General features: G+C 37.9%; 2 pseudogenes; both read right to left on the bottom strand.

Annotated features, from left to right (window-relative positions):
• Nucleotides 1–22,770, bottom strand: part of LOC105465917 (taste receptor type 2 member 46-like) — an 80,476-nt pseudogene that overhangs the window by 8,174 nt on the left and 49,532 nt on the right.
• Nucleotides 6,433–8,011, bottom strand: LOC112423881 (taste receptor type 2 member 46-like; annotated as a pseudogene).

The raw sequence follows: 22,770 nt of genomic DNA, 5'->3' as shown, positions 1-22,770 counted from the left end.
ATTGATTTTTCCCTTCAGTATATAATGAGATGAGTAATAATTTCTATAAGACATTTCTCCTGACTAAAAATTTATGTTAAAATTGTAATGCAGACTTAGAAATGAACCAAGACAAAAATTGGAAATACTGGAATGTATCAGAAACGGTCAAGTAACGCTTATACAGGGCAAAAGACGGAACATCAAAAACAGCCTGGGTTCATCTCCATGCCATTTTTCTGACATGAGAATGGTAATGATTTTCTTCCTTTTGGAATACTTTGGTCAAAAGAGAGAATAAAAGCAAGGTCTAGGCATCCTCCTGCAACTTGGAAGAAATTGATAATTGATTTGATGTGATAGCATTTTTTGGATAGTAGCTTTTCTGTTTCTGGATCATCATCGCAAACTCTCCTCACAGAGAAATTCAGTGAGAAGTACTGGATCTCAAAATGTCACTTCAATTAAGAAGACAAAGTATCTCAACAACAGCTCCACCATTCTATTCCATGATTTTAATTTTACACTGCTTTATTAGCAGAAATCAAGACTTCTTAGTTTACAACAATCTTTAAAAGATCAAATAGTGAAACAGTACTTACAAGTTTATGAAAAACTGAAGGACATCTGATACAAGTAGACTTGAAGTCCCATGGAAATAAACCTGAATCTAGTGCTTCTATGGAATTCCACCATTTAATCCCTATCTGTGATTATAGTTTTGGTTATAGAACTACAACCTTTGAAATCCATCATCACTCACTCAAGTGTGACAGAAGATCTGAGGTCTTACCTCTGTTTGACAATTTGGTCCTAAAAACTCGCTCTTTAGAAATAAAAGCTTGCTCATAAAAATGTGTTATTTGCTTTATCTTTCTTATTAGGGAGTTCTATTTACACTAAAATCTAAATTGTTTCTATTGTGATCTTAGTGAAATGAGGATTCATTTAAGGTCGTTCATAAATAATTATTTGCTTAGGCAATGTATTCTAAAATAAACTACACTTAATTTCTAAACCTAAATGTATTGAGCTCGACTTGAACTTTGCTGTTTACTATTGTAACTTTCTCACAATGATGATCTTTTTAAAATTCCTTATTTTCCATATTATGTATTTAAATATTTCAAAAACAAATCATTCCATGAGATAGATGAAGATATACATGATGACGATGAGAATGATGATGGCAGGTGAAAGGGAGAATGCTTTTTGATAAATGTGATTTCAGTCTTGTTTGTAAGTACTGGAGTTCAGGGTGATGAGAGAACACTATTATTCCTCCTCATGGCCTCATGATACTTCTGTAATTCTCAGCATTAGGCCTAGACAAATATCCTCACATGGTATTTCATCAAGAATAATGTAAAACCAACATATTTTCAATGATTTATTTGCTTCTTTTTTTTTTTTTCTTTTACTACATTTTAAAAGTTGATAACAAAAGTGACCTCCAACAATCAGGATTCTATTTTGGGGATCTGGAGCATTTTTCTATATGAACATGGATGAATACTCTATGCAATAATACAGTATATCAAGTTTATTTCATCTTTTAATGGCATCATTAGCAAGTCAAATTCTTGTAAATGCTTTTTCACATTCTTAGCTATGGTGACTAAATCTGGATTATTTTACTATAGCAGTCAATGTGGCATTATAGATTCACAAATATACTCAAAGATCACCCTAAATATCTTTATACCTTAAGAAATTTGCCTTTCTATGATATTTTTTCTCTAATGCAGAGCCAAAAAATGTATAGTAACAAAAAATTTTACCGAACACAGGAATAGTATTGTGAAATTAGAATGCTAACAATATGAATATAAATATTTCATTTAGAGACACATTTTTGAAGATATTTATTTAATATCATCATACTATTATTTATGGTAAATTCATGAATTTCTGACACTTTCAAATGTGTATCACAAATAATTAAATTGGAAATAAGAGAAAAAGTGTCTATCAGTCATAAATATTCAAATTTTGATGTTTCAAACTCATATTAACACTAAGATGGTGGATTTATAGTTCTTTCTTATCTCTTCTTTTGTTTTAGTTAATTAAAGTAATGTTTTGGTACAGGTGTGGTGGTTCACACCTGTAATCCCAGCATTTTGGTTGGCTGAGCCAGGTGGACTGCCTGAGCACAGAAGTTCAAGACCTGCCTGGGCAACAGGGCAAAACCCTGTCTCTACAAAAAAAAAAAAAACTAGAAAAAATTAGCAGGGCGTGGTGGTGAACGCCTGTTGCCCTAGCTACTCTGGAGGCTGAGATGGCAGAATGACTTGAGCCAAGGTGGCAGAGGTTGCATTGAGCCGAGATTGTACTTCTGCACTCCAGCCTGGACAACACGGCGAGATCCTGTCTCAAAATTAAAAAAGAAAAATTTTAAATTTTAACTTGGATTTCTTAGTACCATAATGCTCTATGCTCCTTTATGGTATCTATGAGATACCATATCTGATTACAATGTTATCTATGAGAATTTGCTGTATCACCCTAATTTTGTACTTAGAAATGTACTTTATGTTTCTGCATTTTTAAACTTCTTTTTAAATATATACTTTAAGTTCTATGGTACATGTGCACAACGTGCATGTTTGTTACATATGTATACATATGCCATGTTGGTGTGCTGCACCCATTAACTCATCATTTACATTAGGTATATCTCCTAATGCTACCCCTCCCGCTTCCCCCCACCCCACAATAGGCCCCAGTGTGTGACGTTCCCCTTCCTGTGTCCAAGTGATCTCATTGTTCAATTCCCACCTATCAGTGAGGACATGTGGTGTTTGGTTTTCTGTTCTTGCGATAGTTTGCTGAGAATGATGGCTTCCAGCTGCATCCATGTCCCTGCAAAGGACATGAACTCATCATTTTTTATGGCTGCAGAGTATTCCATGGTGTATATGTGTCACATTTTCTTAATCCAATCTGTCACTGATGGACATTTGAGTTGATTCCAAGTCTTTGCTTTTGTGAATAGTGCTGCAATAAACTTACGTGTTCATGTGTCTTTATAGCAGCATGATGAACAATCCTTTGGATATATACCCAGCAATGGGATGGCTGGGTCAAATGATATTTCTAGTTCTAGATCTTTGAGGAATCACCACACTGTTTTCCACAATGGTTGAACTAGTTTACAGTCCCACCAACAGTGTAAAAGTGTTCCTATTCCTCCACATCCTCTCCAGCACCTGTTGTTTCCTGATTTTTTCATGATTGCCATTCTAACTAGAGTGAGATGGTATCTCATTATAGTTTGAATTGCATTTCTCTGATGGTGAGTGATGATGAGCACTTTTTCATGCGTTTGTTGGCTGTATGAATGTCTTCTTTTGAGAAATGTCTGTTAATATCCTTTGCTCACTTTTTGATGGGGTTGTTTGTTTTTTTCTTGTAAATTTGTTTGAGTTCTTTGAGGTTCTGGATATTAGCCTTTTGTTAGATGAGTAGATTGCAAAATTTTTCTCCCATTCTGTAGGTTCACTGCTCACTCTGATGGTAGTTTCTTTTGCTGTGCAGAAGTTCTTTAGTTTAATTAGATCCCATTTGTCAATTATGGCTTTTGTTGCCATTGCTTTTGGTGTTTTAGACATGAAGTTTTTAACATTTTTTATTGTGCAGTATAACATACATATACAGAGTAATAATATCTAATAAAAAGTAAGAAAAAATTATAAGGTTAACATCTATGTTACCACACCTTGGTAAGGAAATAGAATTTGCCATTGTATATTTAGAAAACCCCATTGTCTCAGCCCAAAATCTCCTTAGCTGATAAACAACTTCAGCAAAGTCTGAGCATACAAAACCAATGTGCAAAAATCACAAGCACTTCTACACACCAATAACAGACAAGCACAGAGCCAAATCATTAGTGCACTCCCATTCACAATTGCTTCAAAGAGAATAAAATACCTAGGAATCCAACTTTCAAGGGATGTGAAGGACCTCTTCGAGGAGAACTACAAACCACTGCTCAATGAAATAAAAGAGGACACAAACAAATGGAAGAACATTCCATGCTCATGGTTAGGAAGAATCAATATCGTGAAAATGGCCATACTGCCCAAGGTAATTCATAGATTCAATATCATCCTCATCAAGCTACCAATGACTTTCTTCACAGAATTGGAAAAAACTACTTTAAAGTTTAGATGGAACCAAAAAAGAGCCCGCATTGCAAAGACAAACCTAAGCAAAAAGAACAAAGCTGGAGGTGTCATGCTACCTTACTTCAAGCTATATTACAAGGCTATAGTAACCAAAACAGCATGGTACTTGTACCAAAACAGAAATATAGACCAGTGGAACAGAACAGAACCCTCAGAAATAATAAGACACATCTACAACCATGTGATCTTTGACAACCCTGGCAAAAACTAGAAATGGGGAAAGTATTCCCTATTTAATAAATGGTGCTGGGACAATTGACTAGTCATATGTAGAAAGCTTACACCTTATACAAAAATTAATTCAAATGGATTAAAGACTTAAATGTTAGACCTAAAACCATAGAAACCCTAGAGGTAAACCGAGGAAATACCATTCAGGACCTAGGCATGTGCAAGGACTTCATGACTAAAACACCGAAAGCAATGGCAACAAAAACTAAAATTGACAAATGGGATCTAATTAAACTAAAGAGCTTCTGCACAGCAAAAGAAACTACTATCAGAGTGAACAGGCAACCTACAGAATGGGAGAACATTTTTGCAATCTACCCATCTGACAAAGGGCTGATATCCAGAATCTACAAAGAACTTAAACAAATTTACAAGAAGAAAATCAAACAACCACATCAAAAAGTGGGCAACTGTGGTTGTTTATTGTATTTTAATTCCTAAAGATATTCCTCAAACAAAATTGGTGTTAAGCTGTTGTGAGGTGCTTGAATATGTAATATTTTCTCTCTACAGTCCACTAAATTCCTTTTTCTAGTAACCAGTTTCCTGGTTCTAATCATATAATCACACGTGTTTTGATGGGCTTGTGCAACCTAACTAGGCTACCCTATTGCTGTACCACCACCACCACCAGTCCCCATTCCAACTTTATTCAGGGCTTTTGATGTGGGCACTAGGATGTTCCAGATTCAGTTTATTTAGATATTTGATTCAGTGATGACCAACGCAGTCAAAGATACTTCACACAGATAAGATCCAAATAAAAGGGTGAAAAAAAAATAGAATTTCCAGCAATCCAGATATTCCCCATATAAGTCTTCTTGTCGATATTTTCCTCCCTCCTGACTATCCCAATTGTTTTAATGATCACTCACATGTTTCACTGTAGGGATTTATCACCAAGGTAAAAAATTACAACGTATTAAAAATAATGTTTTTCAACATTATGTAAATGAGATTATACTGAATGTATTTTCCATCTTGATAATTCCTCTCACATCTGCGAGTATTATTATCCATGTAGCTCCAATTTGTTCATTTTCTTTGTTGTATTATTCTGTTGTAAACATGTCAGTCTCGTTTGTTAATTTTGATTGCTGTATAGTATTCCATTGTATAAGTATGCCACAATTTGTTTATCCATTGGGAGGATTTATAGACATTTGGAGGACTTCTCAACTTTAGCTATTGAAACTCAGTGATATGCATGTGTATGTATATGTATTCTAATAAGAGTGAAAATACTGGATGTTAGGATGTAATCCTTCACCTTAATCAGATAATACCATACTCGGCTGAAATGATGGCACAGACTTATAATTTCAGGAGTAGTGTATGAAAATTCCCATTGTGTCATATCCTTTCCAAAATAAGTAATGTCAGGCTAATATATACATTTTTATATTTATATAAAATATTATTAAACAATATTTTCCAAGCCCTTTTCTATTCTTATTCAAAATATATTTTTACTTCAATAAATTACATTAATCTTTTTCCATTCTACGACTGTTATTTCATATACACCTATTAATAATGCTTTATGAATGTGAATATGTCAACACACTTCCATTTCATCACTGACAACAAGCTTACAACGTTAGGGCACATCCTCTAATTAACACATAGATTTCATAGATGCTATTTTAACACTTACAAAAAGTTTCACTGAATTATTTTCCATAATTTCTATACTATTTTCACATTGACAGTATTTTTTAGAAAAGGGAAGATTGGAGTTCTCTTATCTGAAGTTCAGAAGGAATTTGATAAATGGAAGATAAGGATATCATTAGCAATTCAGGGGCTTAGAAGCGCCTTAGAAAAAATGCTAAAATAACTTATATCAGAGCTCAATTCCAAAAAAAGCTTTTCTATAATTCAAAAGCTGGAAGAAATGACTTTTTTAACTGCATATGAAAGCCGATAATCGCAATCAAGATCATGATCATGATTTTTCATCCCTCTTATAGAAGACATTTTTTTTCTAAGCTATTCACATACTTGTATTAAATCTTATATTCTTCAGTACTGTTTATGGTAGACATAGATGAAATTTACTCTACATATGCTTCTCACTCAAATTTTATTGTGTGCATTGTTTTCTAACAACAATTCTGTTTGCCTTTTACTAAACATAAAATAGGAATTCATATTGGAATAAAACCCCAAAGATACATCCTCATTATTGATTTAGAATTGAATGACATTATTTATCCAAAAAGTTGTAGGTTAAAACAATGAATTCTAAGCACACTGTGGTATATTTGTGTGGTTCAAATAACAACAAAAAGAGCAATATTTTCCCTGAGATAAGCTGTTAGTTCTTAATAATTATAAATAGACATAAATTCTTCAAATGAAATAAAAAATACATGCATAAAATAAACATGGCTTCATAATTTTGAGGAATTATTTTCTATAGTTTGGCATTTTTTGTGAAAAAACAATAAAAAGCATGTTATTGTCAATGTTCTTCAGTTTTTCATACACACATAAATACACACACACACATATATACTTTTCCAGAATAACATTAGGTAAAAGACTTTTCTAGGTATATATTTGGAAATTATTTACATACATACATTACAGAAAACCCAGTATCAAAAATAAAATGTTTCATACACCTCCATTTAGTTTCCTGCTAGAAGACACACAATGCCCCTCTTGTGAATCTATGGAGATGAAGGCTTCTGTCCTTTCACCCAGTACTTTACATTCCTTAAAACTGAAAGAAAAGTCTGCTTTAGTGTCTTGTTTCCCCAAATCAGGATGAATAGGTGGGTTGAAGGATAGCTGAATACAAATAGCTTGGCAGAACATGAAGAAAGGTTTCTTTTCCAGCCTCCCAGAATTCCAAACTGATAGGATCATGGACAGAAAGTAAATGGCACATACCAGGAGAAAACAGGTCACAATTTGCAAAGCTTTTGTGTGGACCTTGGTGCTGGGATCTTGAGATCCTTTGCCATGGACCCACATCTTCTTGAGATGTTTACACAGAGAACAGATTAACAGCAGAAAAGATATCAGGGTCAGAGTGAGGGGTACAAAGTTTGCTAGCATGGTTACAGTTGTATTTGAAAGGTACATTGCACTCTTCAATTTGATCTTCCAAGTCATGTTTCCTTCATATTCTTTTGTCCGTACAATCTGATTCATGTTCATCACAAAAAGTTGACAAACCAAAAACAGCAAAGGCCCTAACAGTGTCACCAGAATGACACTCTTTACTCTCCTATTTAAGTGAAGAAAATAAGGTTGGAGAAAGTGGCAATTCTGAGCAAATAAAACATGCTGAGGCTACTAGCAAGCCAGTTGCTGAAATGGTTGGTCACTACCCAGACATTATAAGCAGTACTTCTTACTTCTACACTATGAAAAGCTAGATTAAACTCAGTTGCATACCAATGTAGTGATAATACCCAGAGCAAACCAACTCTGGAGACCGCCAGAGCAGTGAGAATTTGGCCAGCAAAGGAGATCTTTTGTCTTTTGACCCACTCAGTGGAATTTATCAATGCTATGAAGCCATTAGCAAAATTTCCAATAACAAATATAACCACTATTAGAATGGAAAAAGTGATGGGCAGAAAAGTTATCATGTCTAAACAGACAAAAAGAAATTTTTTAAATGCCAGTGTAACATCACTGGATGTGATTGCTTGAATATCCTAACCTTAAATTCTATATGCACCTGATTTGTGTATCTCCTGTGACATTCTTTTTACTTTTAACTGTTGTGACCAGTGTAAAGCCAGAAATCACCATGACATGCTAACGGATGAGTTTAATGCTCTCTTTATGGAAAACATTCTTATTTTCAAAACGACTCAAATTAACTCATTCATTCACTGTCTGTTCTTGTTATACACTGGAATTATTCACACTGAAGTTGACATGAAACCTGAATTCTCATTTGCTAGTATGCAAACAAGGACATATTCACTTTCAGTATTTGCAATTTTTTCTTGTGTAACCTCTCCATCATTTGTCTTTAGCAACTTCAGCTGTTAGGAAAGTTTTACAACCCAATACAGAGATCATATAGTAAATGCCTAAATTCTTAAAGGGAGCTTGGTCATAACTAAGATCATCACCTATATAGTCTTTTTTAAATGCTAGATATAAATACACAGAATCCAAACTTCTCTTATCAAAAGTATCTAAGATTTACTTGAGAAACACAGGCAGGCCAGTACTCCATAAGATCTGGTTGCTGCTAACACTTTTCTGTAACTTCATTATTCACAAGCTCATAAATACACGCACAAACACACACATGTGCACACCACTTATGAATGGAATGAATTATTTTCTTGTAATTTCCAAAATAAAAAATGCATTTCCAGGAGGTTGTCCAGCTGAAATTAGTCCTATTTTCTCACTCAGGGTTTTCAGCCCATGAACAATATTTATTTATCAAACATATCTCTAATTCTTAGACCTTTGGTAAAGTTTCTTTCAAGTCTAATGTTTAAATATTTATTATTTAATTAAAATATTCAGCAATTTTATAAATATTCCTGACTACCAGACTCTTTGATATATAATCTTTCAGCATCCTCCCATCACAGGAAGACTGACTACCTTTCCCCTGAACTTGGAGTTCAATCATTTAACTTACTTTGATGAACAGAAAATTACTACACTTTGCATAAAGATTTGAGATGGCTTCCATACTGGGGATTCTTCCTCTTTCCATTTACCATGAGACTATCACTCGGCTAATACACTGTTCCCAGAAGGAGAATGAGAAGTTAATGAAGAAGGATTGTCCCCACCTGATCCAGATGAAATTGGCCCAACTCTAACGACCTCCAAGATGCAGAAGTTGGCCCACCACAAATCACCGGAGACATTCACCAAACCCAGCTAAGAAAAATGAAATCCAAAACTTGTGACATATAAATATCTAATGTAGTTTTGGAGGTTTTCCTCTTGCAGTAAAACATTAACTGATAAAAGAACTCTGTTAAACCAAGAGTGTGGGAAATATGAACAACCTTGTTGTGTCAGGAATTCGGGAGCTAAACGAAAAAATCGATGGTGAATGGCAAAGGTTTATTCCTGTGAGGTGGATAATTAAGGCTAGAAGAAATCCTTTGGAAAAATCTGGAGGTGACAGATAACATCATCTCAAATTTCCTCATGTTGCAACTAAATAAGAAAGTTCTTACTTCAACTCTCTTAGAGTTGTTTAAGAATGTATACAAATAGTTTATTTTTTCCCTCAGTATGTAATGAGATGAGTAATAGTAAATTTCTATGAGATATTTCTCCTAATTTAAAATTTTTATATGAAAATTATAATACACACTTAGAAATGAACCAAAACAAAAATGGGAAATACTGCAGTGTATCATAAGCACTCAAGTAACCATGATACAGGGCATAACGTGCAGGTTTGTTACATATGTATACTTGTGCCATGTTGGTGTGCTGCACCCATCAACTCGTCATTTACATCAGGTATAACTCCCAATGCAATCCCTCCCCCCTCCCCCCTCCCCATGATAGGCCCCTGTGTGTGATGTTCCCCTTCCTGAGTCCAAGTGATCTCATTGTTCAGGTCCCACCTATGAGTGAGAACATGCGGTGTTTGGTTTTCTGTTCTTGTGATAGTTTGCTAAGAATGATGGTTTCCAGCTGCGTCCATGTCCCTACAAAGGACGCAAACTCATCCTTTTTGATGGCTGCATAGTATTCCATGGTGTATATGTGCCATATTTTCTTAATCCAATCTGTCACTGACGGACCTTTGGGTTGATTCCAAGTCTTTGCTATTGTGAATAGTGCTGCAATAAACATACGTGTGCATGTGTCTTTATAGCAGCATAATTTATAATCCTTTGGGTATATACCCAGTAATGGGATGGCTGGGTCATATGGTACATCTAGTTCTAGATCCTTGAGGAATCACCATACTGTTTTCCATAATGGTTGAACTAGTTTACAATCCCACCAACAGTGTAAAAGTGTTCCTATTTCTCCACATCCTCTCCAGCACCTGTTGTTTCCTGACTTTTTAATGATCGCCATTCTAACTGGTGTGAGATGGTATCTCATTGTGGTTTTGATTTGCATTTCTCTGATGGCCAGTGATGATGAGCATTTTTTCATGTGTCTGTTGGCTGTATGAATGTCTTCTTTTGAGAAATGTCTGTTCATATCCTTTGCCCACTTTTTGATGGGGTTGTTTGTTTTTTTCTTGTTTGAGTTCTTTGTAGGTTCTGGATATTAGCCCTTTGTCAGATGAGTAGATTGCAAAAAGTTTCTCCCATTCTGTAGGTTGCCTGTTCACTCTGATGGTAGTTTCTTTTGCTGTGCAGAAGCTCTTTAGTTTAATGAGATCCCATTTGTCAATTTTGGCTTTTGCTGCCGTTGCTTTTGGTGTTTTAGACATGAAGTCTTTGCCCATGCCTATGTCCTGAATGGTACTACCTAGGTTTTCCTCTAGGATTTTTATGGTATTAGGTCTAACATTTAAGTCTCTAATCCATCTTGAATTAATTTTCGTATAAGGAGTAAGGAAAGGATCCAGTTTCAGCTTTCTACTTATGGCTAGCCAATTTTCCCAGCACCATTTATGAAATAGGGAATCCTTTCCCCATTTCTTGTTTCTCTCAGGTTTGTCAAAGATCAGATGGCTGTAGATGTGTGGTATTATTTCTGAGGACTCTGTTCTGTTCCATTGGTCTAGATCTCTGTTTTGGTACCAGTACCATGCTGTTTTGGTTACTGTAGCCTTGTAGTAGAGTTTGAAGTCAGGTAGCGTGATGCCTCCAGCTTTGTTCTTTTGACTTAGGATTGTCTTGGAGATGCGGGCTCCTTTTTGGTTCCATATGAACTTTAAAGCAGTTTTTTCCAATTCTGTGAAGAAAGTCATTGGTAGCTTGATGGGGATGGCATTGAATCTATAAATTACCTTGGGCGTATGGCCATTTTCACGATATTGATTCTTCCTATCCATGAGCATGGTATGTTCTTCCATTTGTTTGTGTCCTCTTTTATTTCACTGAGCAGTGGTTTGTAGTTCTCCTTGAAGAGGTCCTTTACATCCCTTGTAAGTTCGATTCCTAGGTATTTTATTCTCTTTGAAGCAATTGTGAATGGAAGGTCATTCCTGATTTGGCTCTCTGTTTGTCTGTTACTGGTGTATAAGAATGCTTGTGATTTTTGCACATTAATTTTGTATCCTGAGACTTTGCTGAAGTTGCTTATCAGCTTAAGGAGATTTTGGGCTGAGACAATGGGGTTTTCTAAATATACAACATGTCATCTGCAAACAGGGACAGTTTGACTTCTTTTCCTAACTGAATACCCTTGATTTCTTTCTCTTGCCTAATTGCCCTAGCCAGAACTTCCAACACTATGTTGAATAGGAGTGGTGAGAGAGGGCATCCCTGTCTTGTGCCAGTTTTCAAAGGGAATTTTTCCAGTTTTTGCCCATTCAGTATGATATTGGCTGTGGGTTTGTCATAAATAGCTCTTATTATTTTGAGGTACGTTCCATCAATACCGAATTTATTGAGCGTTTTTAGCATGAAGGGCTGTTGAATTTTGTCAAAAGCCTTTTCTGCATCTATTGAGATAGTCATGTGGTTCTTGTCTTTGGTTCTGTTTATATGCTGGATTATGTTGATTGATTTGCGAATGTTGAACCAGCCTTGCATTCCAGGGATGAAGCCCACTTGGTCATGGTGGATAAGCTTTTTGATGTGTTGCTGAATCCGGTTTGCCAGTATTTTATTGAGGATTTTTGCATCGATGTTCATCAGGGATATTGGTCTAAAATTCTCTTTTTTTGTTGTGTCTCTGCCTGGCTTTGGTATCAGGATGATGTTGGCCTCATAAAATGAGTTAGGGAGGATTCCCTCTTTTTCTATTGATTGGAATAGTTTCAGAAGGAATGGTACCAACTCCTCCTTGTACCTCTGGTAGAATTCAGCTGTGAATCCATCTGGTCCTGGACTTTTTTGGTTGGTAGGCTATTAATTATTGCCTCAATTTCAGAGCCTGCTATTGGTCTATTCAGGGATTCAACTTCTTCCTGGTTTAGTCTTGGAAGAGTGTAAGTGTCCAGGAAATTATCCATTTCTTCTAGATTTTCCAGTTTATTTGCGTAGAGGTGTTTATAGTATTCTCTGATGGTAGTTTGTATTTCTGTGGGGTCGGTGGTGATATCCCCTTTATCATTTTTAATTGCGTCGATTTGATTCTTCTCTCTTTTCTTCTTTATTAGTCTTGCTAGTGGTCTGTCAATTTTGTTGATCTTTTCAAAAAACCAACTCCTGGATTCACTGATTTTTTGGAGGGTTTTTTGTGTCTCTATCTCCTTCAGTTCTGCTCTGATCTTAGTTATTTCTTGCCTTCTGCTGGCATTCGAATGTGCTTGCTCTTGCTTCTCTAGTTCTTTTAATTGCGATGTTAGAGTGTCAATTTTAGATCTTTCCTGCTTTCTCTTGTGGGCATTTAGTGCTATAAATTTCCCTCTACACACTGCTTTAAATGTGTCCCAGAGATTCTGGTATGTTGTATCTTTGTTCTCATTGGTTTCAAAGAACATCTTTATTTCTGCCTTCATTTCGTTATGTACCCAGTAGTCATTCGGGAGCAGGTTGTTCAGTTTCCATGTAGTTGAGCGGTTTTGATTGAGTTTCTTAGTCCTGAGTTCTAGTTTGATTGCACTGTGGTCTGAGAGACAGTTTGTTATAATTTCTGTTCTTGTACATTTGCTGAGGAGTGCTTTACTTCCAATTACGTGGTCGATTTTGGAGTAAGTACGATGTGGTGCTGAGAAGAATGTATATTCTGTTGATTTGGGGTGGAGAGTTCTATAGATGTCTATTAGGTCTGCTTGCTGCAGAGATGAGTTCAATTCCTGGATATCCTTGTTAACTTTCTGTCTCGTTGATCTGTCTAATGTTGACAGTGGAGTGTTGAAGTCTCCCATTATTATTGTATGGGAGTCTAAGTCTCTTTGTAAGTCTCTAAGGACTTGCTTTATGAATCTGGGTGCTCCTGTATTGGGTGCATATATATTTAGGATAGTTAGCTCTTCCTGTTGAATTGATCCCTTTACCATTATGTAATGGCCTTCTTTGTCTCTTTTGATCTTTGATGGTTTAAAGTCTGTTTTATCAGAGACTAGTATTGCAACCCCCGCTTTTTTTTGTTCTCCATTTGCTTGGTAAATCTTCCTCCATCCCTTTATTTTGAGCCTATGTGTGTCTCTGCGTGTGAGATGGGTCTCCTGAATACAACAGACTGATGGGTCTTGACTCTTTATCCAGTTTGCCAGTCTGTGTCTTTTAATTGGAGCATTTAGTCCATTTACATTTAAGGTTAAGATTGTTATGTGTGAACTTGATCCTGCCATTATGATATTAACTGGTTATTTTGCTCGTTAGTTGATGCAGTTTCTTCCTAGCCTCGATGGTCTTTACATTTTGGCATGTTTTTGCAATGGCTGGCACCGGTTGTTCCTTTCCATGTTTAGTGCTTCCTTCAGGGTCTCTTGTAAGGCAGGCCTAGTGGTGACAAAATCTCTAAGCATTTGCTTATCTGTAAAGGATTTTATTTCTCCTTCACTTATGAAACTTAGTTTGGCTGGATATGAAATTCTGGGTTGAAAATTCTTTTCTTTAAGAATGTTGAATATTGGCCCCCACTCTCTTCTGGCTTGGAGAGTTTCTGCCGAGAGATCTGCTGTTAGTCTGATGGGCTTCCCTTTGTGGGTAACCCGACCTTTCTCTCTGGCTGCCCTTAAGATTTTTTCCTTCATTTCAACTTTGGTGAATCTGGCAATTATGTGTCTTGGAGTTGCTCTTCTCGAGGAGTATCTTTGTGGCGTTCTCTGTATTTCCTGGATTTGAATGTTGGCCTGCCCTACTAGGTTGGGGAAGTTCTCCTGGATGATATCCTGAAGAGTGTTTTCCAACTTGGTTCCATTTTCCCACTCACTTTCAGGCACCCCAATCAGACGTAGATTTGGTCTTTTTACATAATCCCATACTTCTTGCAGGCTTTGTTCATTTCTTTTTCTTCTTTTTTCTTTTGGTTTCTCTTCTCGCTTCATTTCATTCATTTGATCCTCAATCGCTGATACTCTTTCTTCCAGTTGAGCAAGTCGGTTACTGAAGCTTGTGCATTTGTCACGTATTTCTCGTGTCATGGTTTTCATCTCTTTCATTTCGTTTATGACCTTCTCTGCATTAATTACTCTAGCCATCAATTCTTCCACTTTTTTTTTAAGATTTTTAGTTTCTTTACGCTGGGTACGTAATTCCTCCTTTAGCTCTGAGAAATTTGATGGACTGAAGCCTTCTTCTCTCATCTCGTCAAAGTCATTCTCCGTCCAGCTTTGATCCGTTGCTGGCGATGAGCTGCACTCCTTTGCCGGGGGAGATGCACTCTTATTTTTTGAATTTCCAGCTTTTCTGCCCTGCTTTTTCCCCATCTTTGTGGTTTTATCTGCCTCTGGTCTTTGATGATGGTGATGTACTGATGGGGTTTTGGTGTAGGTGTCCTTCCTGCTTGATAGTTTTCCTTCTAACAGTCAGGACCCTCAGCTGTAGGTCTGTTGGAGATTGCTTGAGGTCCACTCCAGACCCTGTTTGCCTGGGTATCAGCAGCAGAGGCTGCAGAAGATAGAATATTTCTGAACAGCGAGTGTACCTGTCTGATTCTTGCTTTGGAAGCTTCCTCTCAGGGGTGTACTCCACCCTGTGAGGTGTGGGGTGTCAGACTGCCCCTAGTGGGGGATGTCTACCAGTTAGGCTACTCAGGGGTCAGGGACCCACTTGAGCAGGGAGTCTGTCCCTTCTCAGATCTCAACCTCTGTGTTGGGAGATCTACTGCTCTCTTCAAAGCTGTCAGACAGAGTCATTTGTGTCTGCAGAGGCTTCTGCTGTGTTTGTTATTGTTTACTGTGCCCTGTCCCCAGAGGTGGAGTCTACAGAGACAGGCAGGTTTCCTTGAGCTGCTGTGAGCTCCACCCAGTTCGAGCTTCCCAGCAGCTTTGTTTACCTGCTTAAGCCTCAGCAATGGCGGGCGCCCCTCCCCCAGCCTCGCTGCTGCCTTGCCGGTAGATCACAGACTGCTGTGCTAGCAATGAGGGAGGCTCCGTGGGCGTGGGACCCTCCAGGCCAGGTGTGGGATATGATCTCCTGGTGTGCCTGTTTGCTTAAAGCGCAGTATTGGGGTGGGAGTTACCCGATTTTCCAGGTGTTGTGTGTCTCAGTTCCCCTGGCTAGGAAAAGGGATTCCCTTCCCCCTTGCACTTCCCAGGTGAGGCGATGCCTCGCCCTGCTTCAGCTCTCGCTGGTCGGGCTGCAGCAGCTGACCAGCACCCATCGTCCGGCACTCCCCAGTGAGATGAACCCAGTACCTCAGTTGAAAATGCAGAAATCATCGTTCTTCTGTGTCGCTCGCGCTGGGAGTTGGAGACTGGAGCTGTTCCTATTCGGCCATCTTGCTCCGCCCCCCCAACTTAATATTTTCAATAAGTCCCTTTACTGGCCAGGCAGGGTCACTCACACGCATAATCCCAATATTTTGTAAGGCTGGGGCAGGAGCACCCAGGATTTCAAGACCAGTCTGTGCAACACAGCGAAACTCCCTCTACAATGAATGAAAAAGTTAGCCAGGCATCGTGAAGCTACTCACAAGGCTGAGGTAGGAGGATGGTTTGAGTCCAGGAGTTCCAGATTGCAGTAAGCCATGATCCTACCACTGAACTCCAGCCTGGACAACAGAGTGAGACTCCAACTCTACATACAATAATATTAAAAATAACAATTTTTCTATTATCTGAAAAAAATCATTTTAATTTTCTGTTTATCAAGGTCTATTCTACTTTAGAAAAACACTGAAAACATGATTCCATTGAACTCTAGCTTGATTTTGGTCTGTTGAAAATCAGACTGTCATTTAGACAGTTATTTCCTTTAATGTAATCTATCTCTTCCTCTAGTTACTTTTCAGATTTTCTATTGGTATTTGATGTCCTGTCATTTTATGTCAATTTGGTTTTAGTTACCTTGTCTGAAGCTTGATGGTTCCTAAAATATATGAACTGATACTTTTTGTCACTTTTAAAAAAATCTCCACATTGCTTCTGCCCCATTTTCTCTCTTCTAATCTTCCAGAACTGCAGAAGTATGTTACACATTCTGACTGAGCTCAATGTCTCTGACCCTCTAGCCTTATATTTTGTATCTCTTGGTCTCTTTGTGCTTCATTCTAGGAAGCTTTCTTCCAATTCACTCATTATTTCTTCTCTTACATTTAACTGGTTGTTAAATATCAATATTTAACAATTGAGAATTGGACTCCCAATATTGATTACTCTTTTTTTATCATTGTTTTAGTGGTAGAAATAAACTTTGTTCTCCTTGTATAAATCATTTTTTAATGGAGAAACTAAACAAAGTATTCCTAACACAAATTCTCAAAAAAAATAGTTTTATAAATTTTTAGTACACCGGACATGAAAATGGCAATGATTTTCTACTTTTTGTAATACTTAGGTCACAGAAGAGATTAAAATCATGGTCTAGGCATTCTCCTGCAACTTGGAAGAAACTCAAAATTGATTTCATGTTAGTAGTTTTTTGTTTTTTTGGTTTTTTTTGTTTTTGGATAGTAGCTTGTCTGTTGCTGGGTCATCACCACAAACTCTCCTCCCAGGGAAATTTAATGAGCAGTACTTGATCTGAAAATGTCATTACAATTAATAAAATATAGTATCTCAACCACAGCTCCACCATTCTATTCTGTGATTTAAATTTTACTCTATTTCTATTAGCAGAAATCAAGACTTCTTAGTTTAAAATAATCTTTAAAATATCAAAAATTAAAACAGTACTTACAAGTGTATCAAAGATTGAAGGACTTTAAGTTCCATGGAAACAAAACTGAACTGGTGCTTCTAAGGAATTCCACCATTTATTCCCCACCCATAAATATAGTTTTCATTATAGAAATATAACCTCCAAACTCCATCATCACTCACTCAAATGTGACAGAAGATCTGAGATATTACCTCTGTTTGAAAATTTGGTACTAAAATACTCTCTTTAAAAATAAAAGGTTACTCATAAATTGTGTTTCTATCATGATCATAGTGAAACAAGGATTATTTTAAACCCAGCTTCATTGGAATGAGTTCATAAGCCAGTAGTTGATGAGGTTTCATAATTGATAAATACTTATAAACCAAGAGCAAAACGGAGCTGAAAAGCTCATTCCTAAGGTCAGCCTTTGAAGTGGAAAATCAAAGAACCTCAACCAGTTGTCAGGACACAGCCAATTCCGAGAACAAGAATTCAATAATTGAAGGGAAGCTTAAGTCCCCTAGATAAAGGATGCTGAAAATTCACTACAAGGATATTCAGGGTGTATTCATATGGTGCTTCCTCAAAGACCTGTAGCCATTTCCCAGATAACAGTACCCAGGGAAAGGACGCACACCCACACCATCTGAGACTTTTAGGTATAGGGCTCTTACAGTAGGTAGATAGTCAGGCATGAGCAGGGCAGAAGACAGCTCCCACCACCCACCAGGAATGTCAGGTGGCCATCAGGTGATGGCCTGGCAGTTGTCACACTGCCTCTCTAAAAATAATAATTGGTCACAGGCACCAGGGAGAGACAATTTCACAATTTAAAAAAGTGCTTAAAATGGGTAGTCAGCAGCTCAGGAACAGGGCGAGTAGGCTGACACATGTGTGTTGAGAGAGAAAATGGTGGAATATGACCTTCTTTGGGCATTCCACCAAAAACGGGAAGAATGCCTCAGGCAAGCATGTGTACAACTCCAGTAAACACACTGTGCGTGCTCACCTCTCCAGTGTTAGCAGGACACCACGCGTGTGAGCAGCCCACCCTAAGAGGCTGAATCATGGAAAAAGGAACACAAGACCCTAAGGGAAGAATCGTAGGAAAAGGAACACAAGACCCCAGAGGTATAACAACATATAAAACCCCAAGTCAAAAGGCCTAACACTGCACTTGACCTCGAAAGTGCCCACTGTGGTCTCTTCCAAGTGTGCTTTCCTTTCTTTCCTGTTCTCTTTTTAATAAACTTCCATTCCTCCTCAGAAACTTCCTTCAGTCTCTTCTGACTTATGCCCCTCAGTTGAATTCCTTCTTCTGAGGAGGCAAGACTTGAGGTTGCTGCAGACTCATATGAAATTGCCACCAGTAAACCAGATATTGGCCCCCCCAGCAGAGCCTGAACTAACACTAATGTCTGGGTACCCAAAAGACACTGTGGTCCATGAGATAGAGTGGGAGATATTCTTTTTAATTTTCTTTTGTTTTTTGTGTTATTTGAATCTGGGTTTTTTCAGAGACTCAGTCTCAATCCGTCACCCAGGCTGTATGTAGTACAGTGGCATGATCATTACTCAATACAGCCTTGAGTAATGATTTTACTCAGTAAAGCCTGGGTTTGTAACAGATTGCCCCATTTTTTCCTAAGAAAAAGAGTATGAGTTACTATTTTTTATTATTATTTTATCTTCTCTTCTTTCCTCCTTCCCTTTGTTCTGTGTATCCTGCTTAGCCCTTCATAAATGCAAATGTAACCTTTCACCCCCACTCACTGGACATTACCTGCAGGGCACATTTCTCTAACTATGTGCGCCAAGACAGATCTCCCCTGAGAATTGACAGTCAATTTGCAGACCAAAGCACACCCACCACAGAACTTTTACCTCCAGGAAGTGGACCTGGAAATTCCAGGCTCTGTTCCACTCCAGGAATTGCCTGAGGACTTTCATCCAACAGGAGGGCATATGAAAACCATACCCACTTGGCCACTTTCGTAATGTATTTCTGCAAAAGAAGGCACCAATTCAACTACCTGGTAGTGTAGGGGTTCAGTCAGAATGGTAGGGAAAATTATAAAATAAAACAAAACCTTCTTGGAAGACCAAGAAGTTGTTGCATAGCTTCAGATAGCTTGGCTGAAGCAGCCAGAGTCTCTTTGCAGGAGCCAGAGAGCTTAGGGCACAGTACAAAGGAATGTAGAGTAGTTTATCTAAAGAGCTTGTTTACTGAGATAGTCCTAAAACTAACCTTTCATCACTCACAGGCAATATTGTTCTCCTGGGGAAAGGTGACCAGGTTGATTACCCTCTAATTGTGTTGACTCAAAGCTTTTGTCATTTAATGTGTGCTAAACAAATGCCAAGAAAGGCCAGCAAGTCTGGGCCAAGACTGACAGCACTCTCCTTAGAGTCTGTAAGTGGCCAGGAGGCTGGGCCGGACTGACAAGCCAAATATATGTGTCAGTGTATGTTATTCCTCTGTCATTGAGTCAGGGTCTGTAGGACAGATCCCCCCGCGTGGTAGATAAGGCACCAAGCTTGCAGGAGGACCCTCTACCCTTGCTCGATATCCCCCCTTACCTTGTAAAAGTGTCTGCTTTCTGCTCCAAAGGTGAAGTGCTACACTTAAAGGCAGGACTCTTTGTGCCCCTTCCCCAAACTAGGTTTGGAATAAATTTATTACTTTTGTACCAGGCCTCACTCTTGTTAACTGGACTCTGGATGCAGCCAGCAACTGACTTGCATATTGGTTATAGGTTCAAGAGAGTCTCCTGCCTCAGCTTCCTGGGTAACTGGGACTACAGGTGAGCACCACCATGCCAAAATAATTTTTGTTGTTGTTTTTTCTTTTTCTTTTTTTTTTTTAAGTTTTTGTAGAGACAAGCTCTCACCATGTAGCCCAGGGTGGTCTGGAACTCCTGGCCTCAAGAGATATTCCCAACTGTGCCTCCCAAAGTGTGGGGATTGCAGGCATGAGCCATCATACCCACCCTGTACTGGGAGTTTTTGAAGGTCAGATGCTGCTTAGAGTTTTGGCTCATGTCCGTCCCAAGGTGCATCTAATCAGTTTTCCGTTATTACCTCTTCCTGAAGTTGTAATTGAAATGGACACACATGGCAGCTGGCAGGATTCTCACTTTCTTCCTGACCTGTACAGTAAGGGACATTATCAGAGCAAGACCAAGGGAAAACCTGTGAAATTCTCCACTGCAACAATGATTGAAAAATAATAATCACATTCTCCAAGGAATGGAATTGATCACTACCGTGACAAAACACTTGAAAGTTTTGTCACAGGGGATGGTAGTCTTTTTATATCCCTATCCACCTAACCTAACTGACCTCTACCAAAATCAGATACATTACAAAATGAGGTCAGAGTTCCATAAATTTAAATCACTATTTACAAATGCTCTCTAGGATGTGGCATCTTCCCTGAGCAGAGCAGAGCTTCTGGCAGTTTGCATGTGGCTCTTGATTTAGTGAATATTTCTTATTTTACACCCATGGGTGGGTCAGGAGATTATAACAATTGGCCTTTGTGTGTTAAGAATAAAAGTGCTGCTTCACTGTTTTATGTCAAAGCGATGTCACTTCTGCTCTCACTTTAATTTACATTTTGCAAAACATCATGTTATTATATTAATAAAGTTATGGTAATTGGTGCAATAACCAGGAAATGGAACGTTCCCTATAGTAAAATACTTGAACATTAAATAGAAATAAAACACCAGAAGAGAGAGATACACCTGACAATATTTAGAGACCTGAAACACAGATTTTGTTTTAGGAGTCCCATACTCCTGGTCCACATGCCAAAAAAATCCATTTATTTATTTATTTATTTATTTATTTTTTATTTACTTATTTATTTTTGAGACAGAGTCTCCCTCTGTTACCCAGGCTGGAATGCACTAGAGCGATCTTGGCTCACTGCAACCTTCGCCTCCTGGGTTCAATCCGTTCAAATCCTTCAGCCTCCTGAGTAGCTGTGTTTACAGGCTTTTGCTACCATGCCTGGCAATTTTTTTTTTTTTTATTTAAGTGAAGATGGGGTTTCACCATGTTGCCCAGACTGATCTCAAATTCACAGCCCCAAGTAATCTGCCCACCTCTCAAAGTGCTGGGATTACAGGCATGAGCCACCATGACCAACAGAAACATCCTTTTTAAAGTAAGTGGCCTGTTGCCTTATATGTACTTCCTATGACTAAAAGAGAAGCACAGAGTTTATCAAGCCTCTTGGGGTTTTGGTGTCCACAAGCACCACAGTAGAGGATATAGCTCCGACACGTTATGAAAGTCTTTTTCATATCCCTATTCACTTAACCTACCTAGCCTCTGACAAAACGAGATGGGTTACAGAATGAATGCAAAGACTACTGGTTTCAAGTGAAATCCAGAACATGAGATATCTCTACAGCAGATATAGGCTCTGGCCCAACCTGCTCTGCCCATTGTGTCAGATGATCCAGCAGAATTCAAAGCTGCTAGAGGCATGCATTGTGGGCATTACAGTATTCTGTGCATGTCTCCATCAAGCCCGTAGGAGAAGAGAAAGCAAATACCTAGGGAATTAGTGCAGACTATTCCCTCTTCAGCAGAGGAGTATCTGCTGTCTGAAAAGCAAAAATACAAGTGCAGAGCATTAATCCAACCAAAAAGCCCCTCAAACACAAGATTCCATGCAACTGCACAAGTCATATGCTTGTAAATCCCGCCACAATTGGAGGGCATCAGCACATCTGAGTGGCACAAGGAGGGAACTGTATTATACACACACATGTGCTTTCTCAGATTTCCTTGAATGTCTCCTGAGGGAAAGATGTATGATAAACAAAATGTGTGTGTGTATATATAGATAGATAGATATACAAAAAATATATATATATACACACATACACACACATATCAGATGTGGATCTGATACATATATATGTGGATCTGATTTGTGCTGGCTTTTTGGTCCTGGGAGTCAAGAGAAAGCAAGACAGATATGACCTCTCTTTTTATGGTGATTACATTGTACTAGGGAAGATGTATGATAAAATGTGTGTGTGTGTGTGTGTGTGTATATATATATAGATATATATCTCAGATGTGGAGCTGACTTATTTTAAGTTTTACATAATAATGTTAAAATGTCATGACACCAAGAATTAACAGTCACACAGAATTTGGTTGTTCAACAAGGCTGTATATTTCCTTCTTATGATAGTACTTGGTATCAATAGATACGTCAACACACTTTGTGTTATTTCACCATTTAAACAATTATAATAAAACAAATCATTAATACATTTCCTATAATCAATATATAGATTTCATATATTTTTAACATTTAAAGAAAGTTTAACATTTAACATTTGAAGAAGGTTTCATTCAATTATCATGTATAGTTTCTATACTCTCTTTTGGCTGGGCCTTTATAAGACAGAGAATATTTGAGTTTTTTTGAGGAATATTAGGAATAGAGGACAAAGGAGAAAATTGGAAATTCAGGGGCTCAGAGGTGGCTAAGAAGA

Source organism: Macaca nemestrina, chromosome 10 (genome assembly GCF_043159975.1).
Source record: "Macaca nemestrina isolate mMacNem1 chromosome 10, mMacNem.hap1, whole genome shotgun sequence".
Lineage (NCBI taxonomy): Eukaryota > Metazoa > Chordata > Mammalia > Primates > Cercopithecidae > Macaca > Macaca nemestrina.
This window is presented reverse-complemented; position numbering and strand designations above follow the sequence as displayed.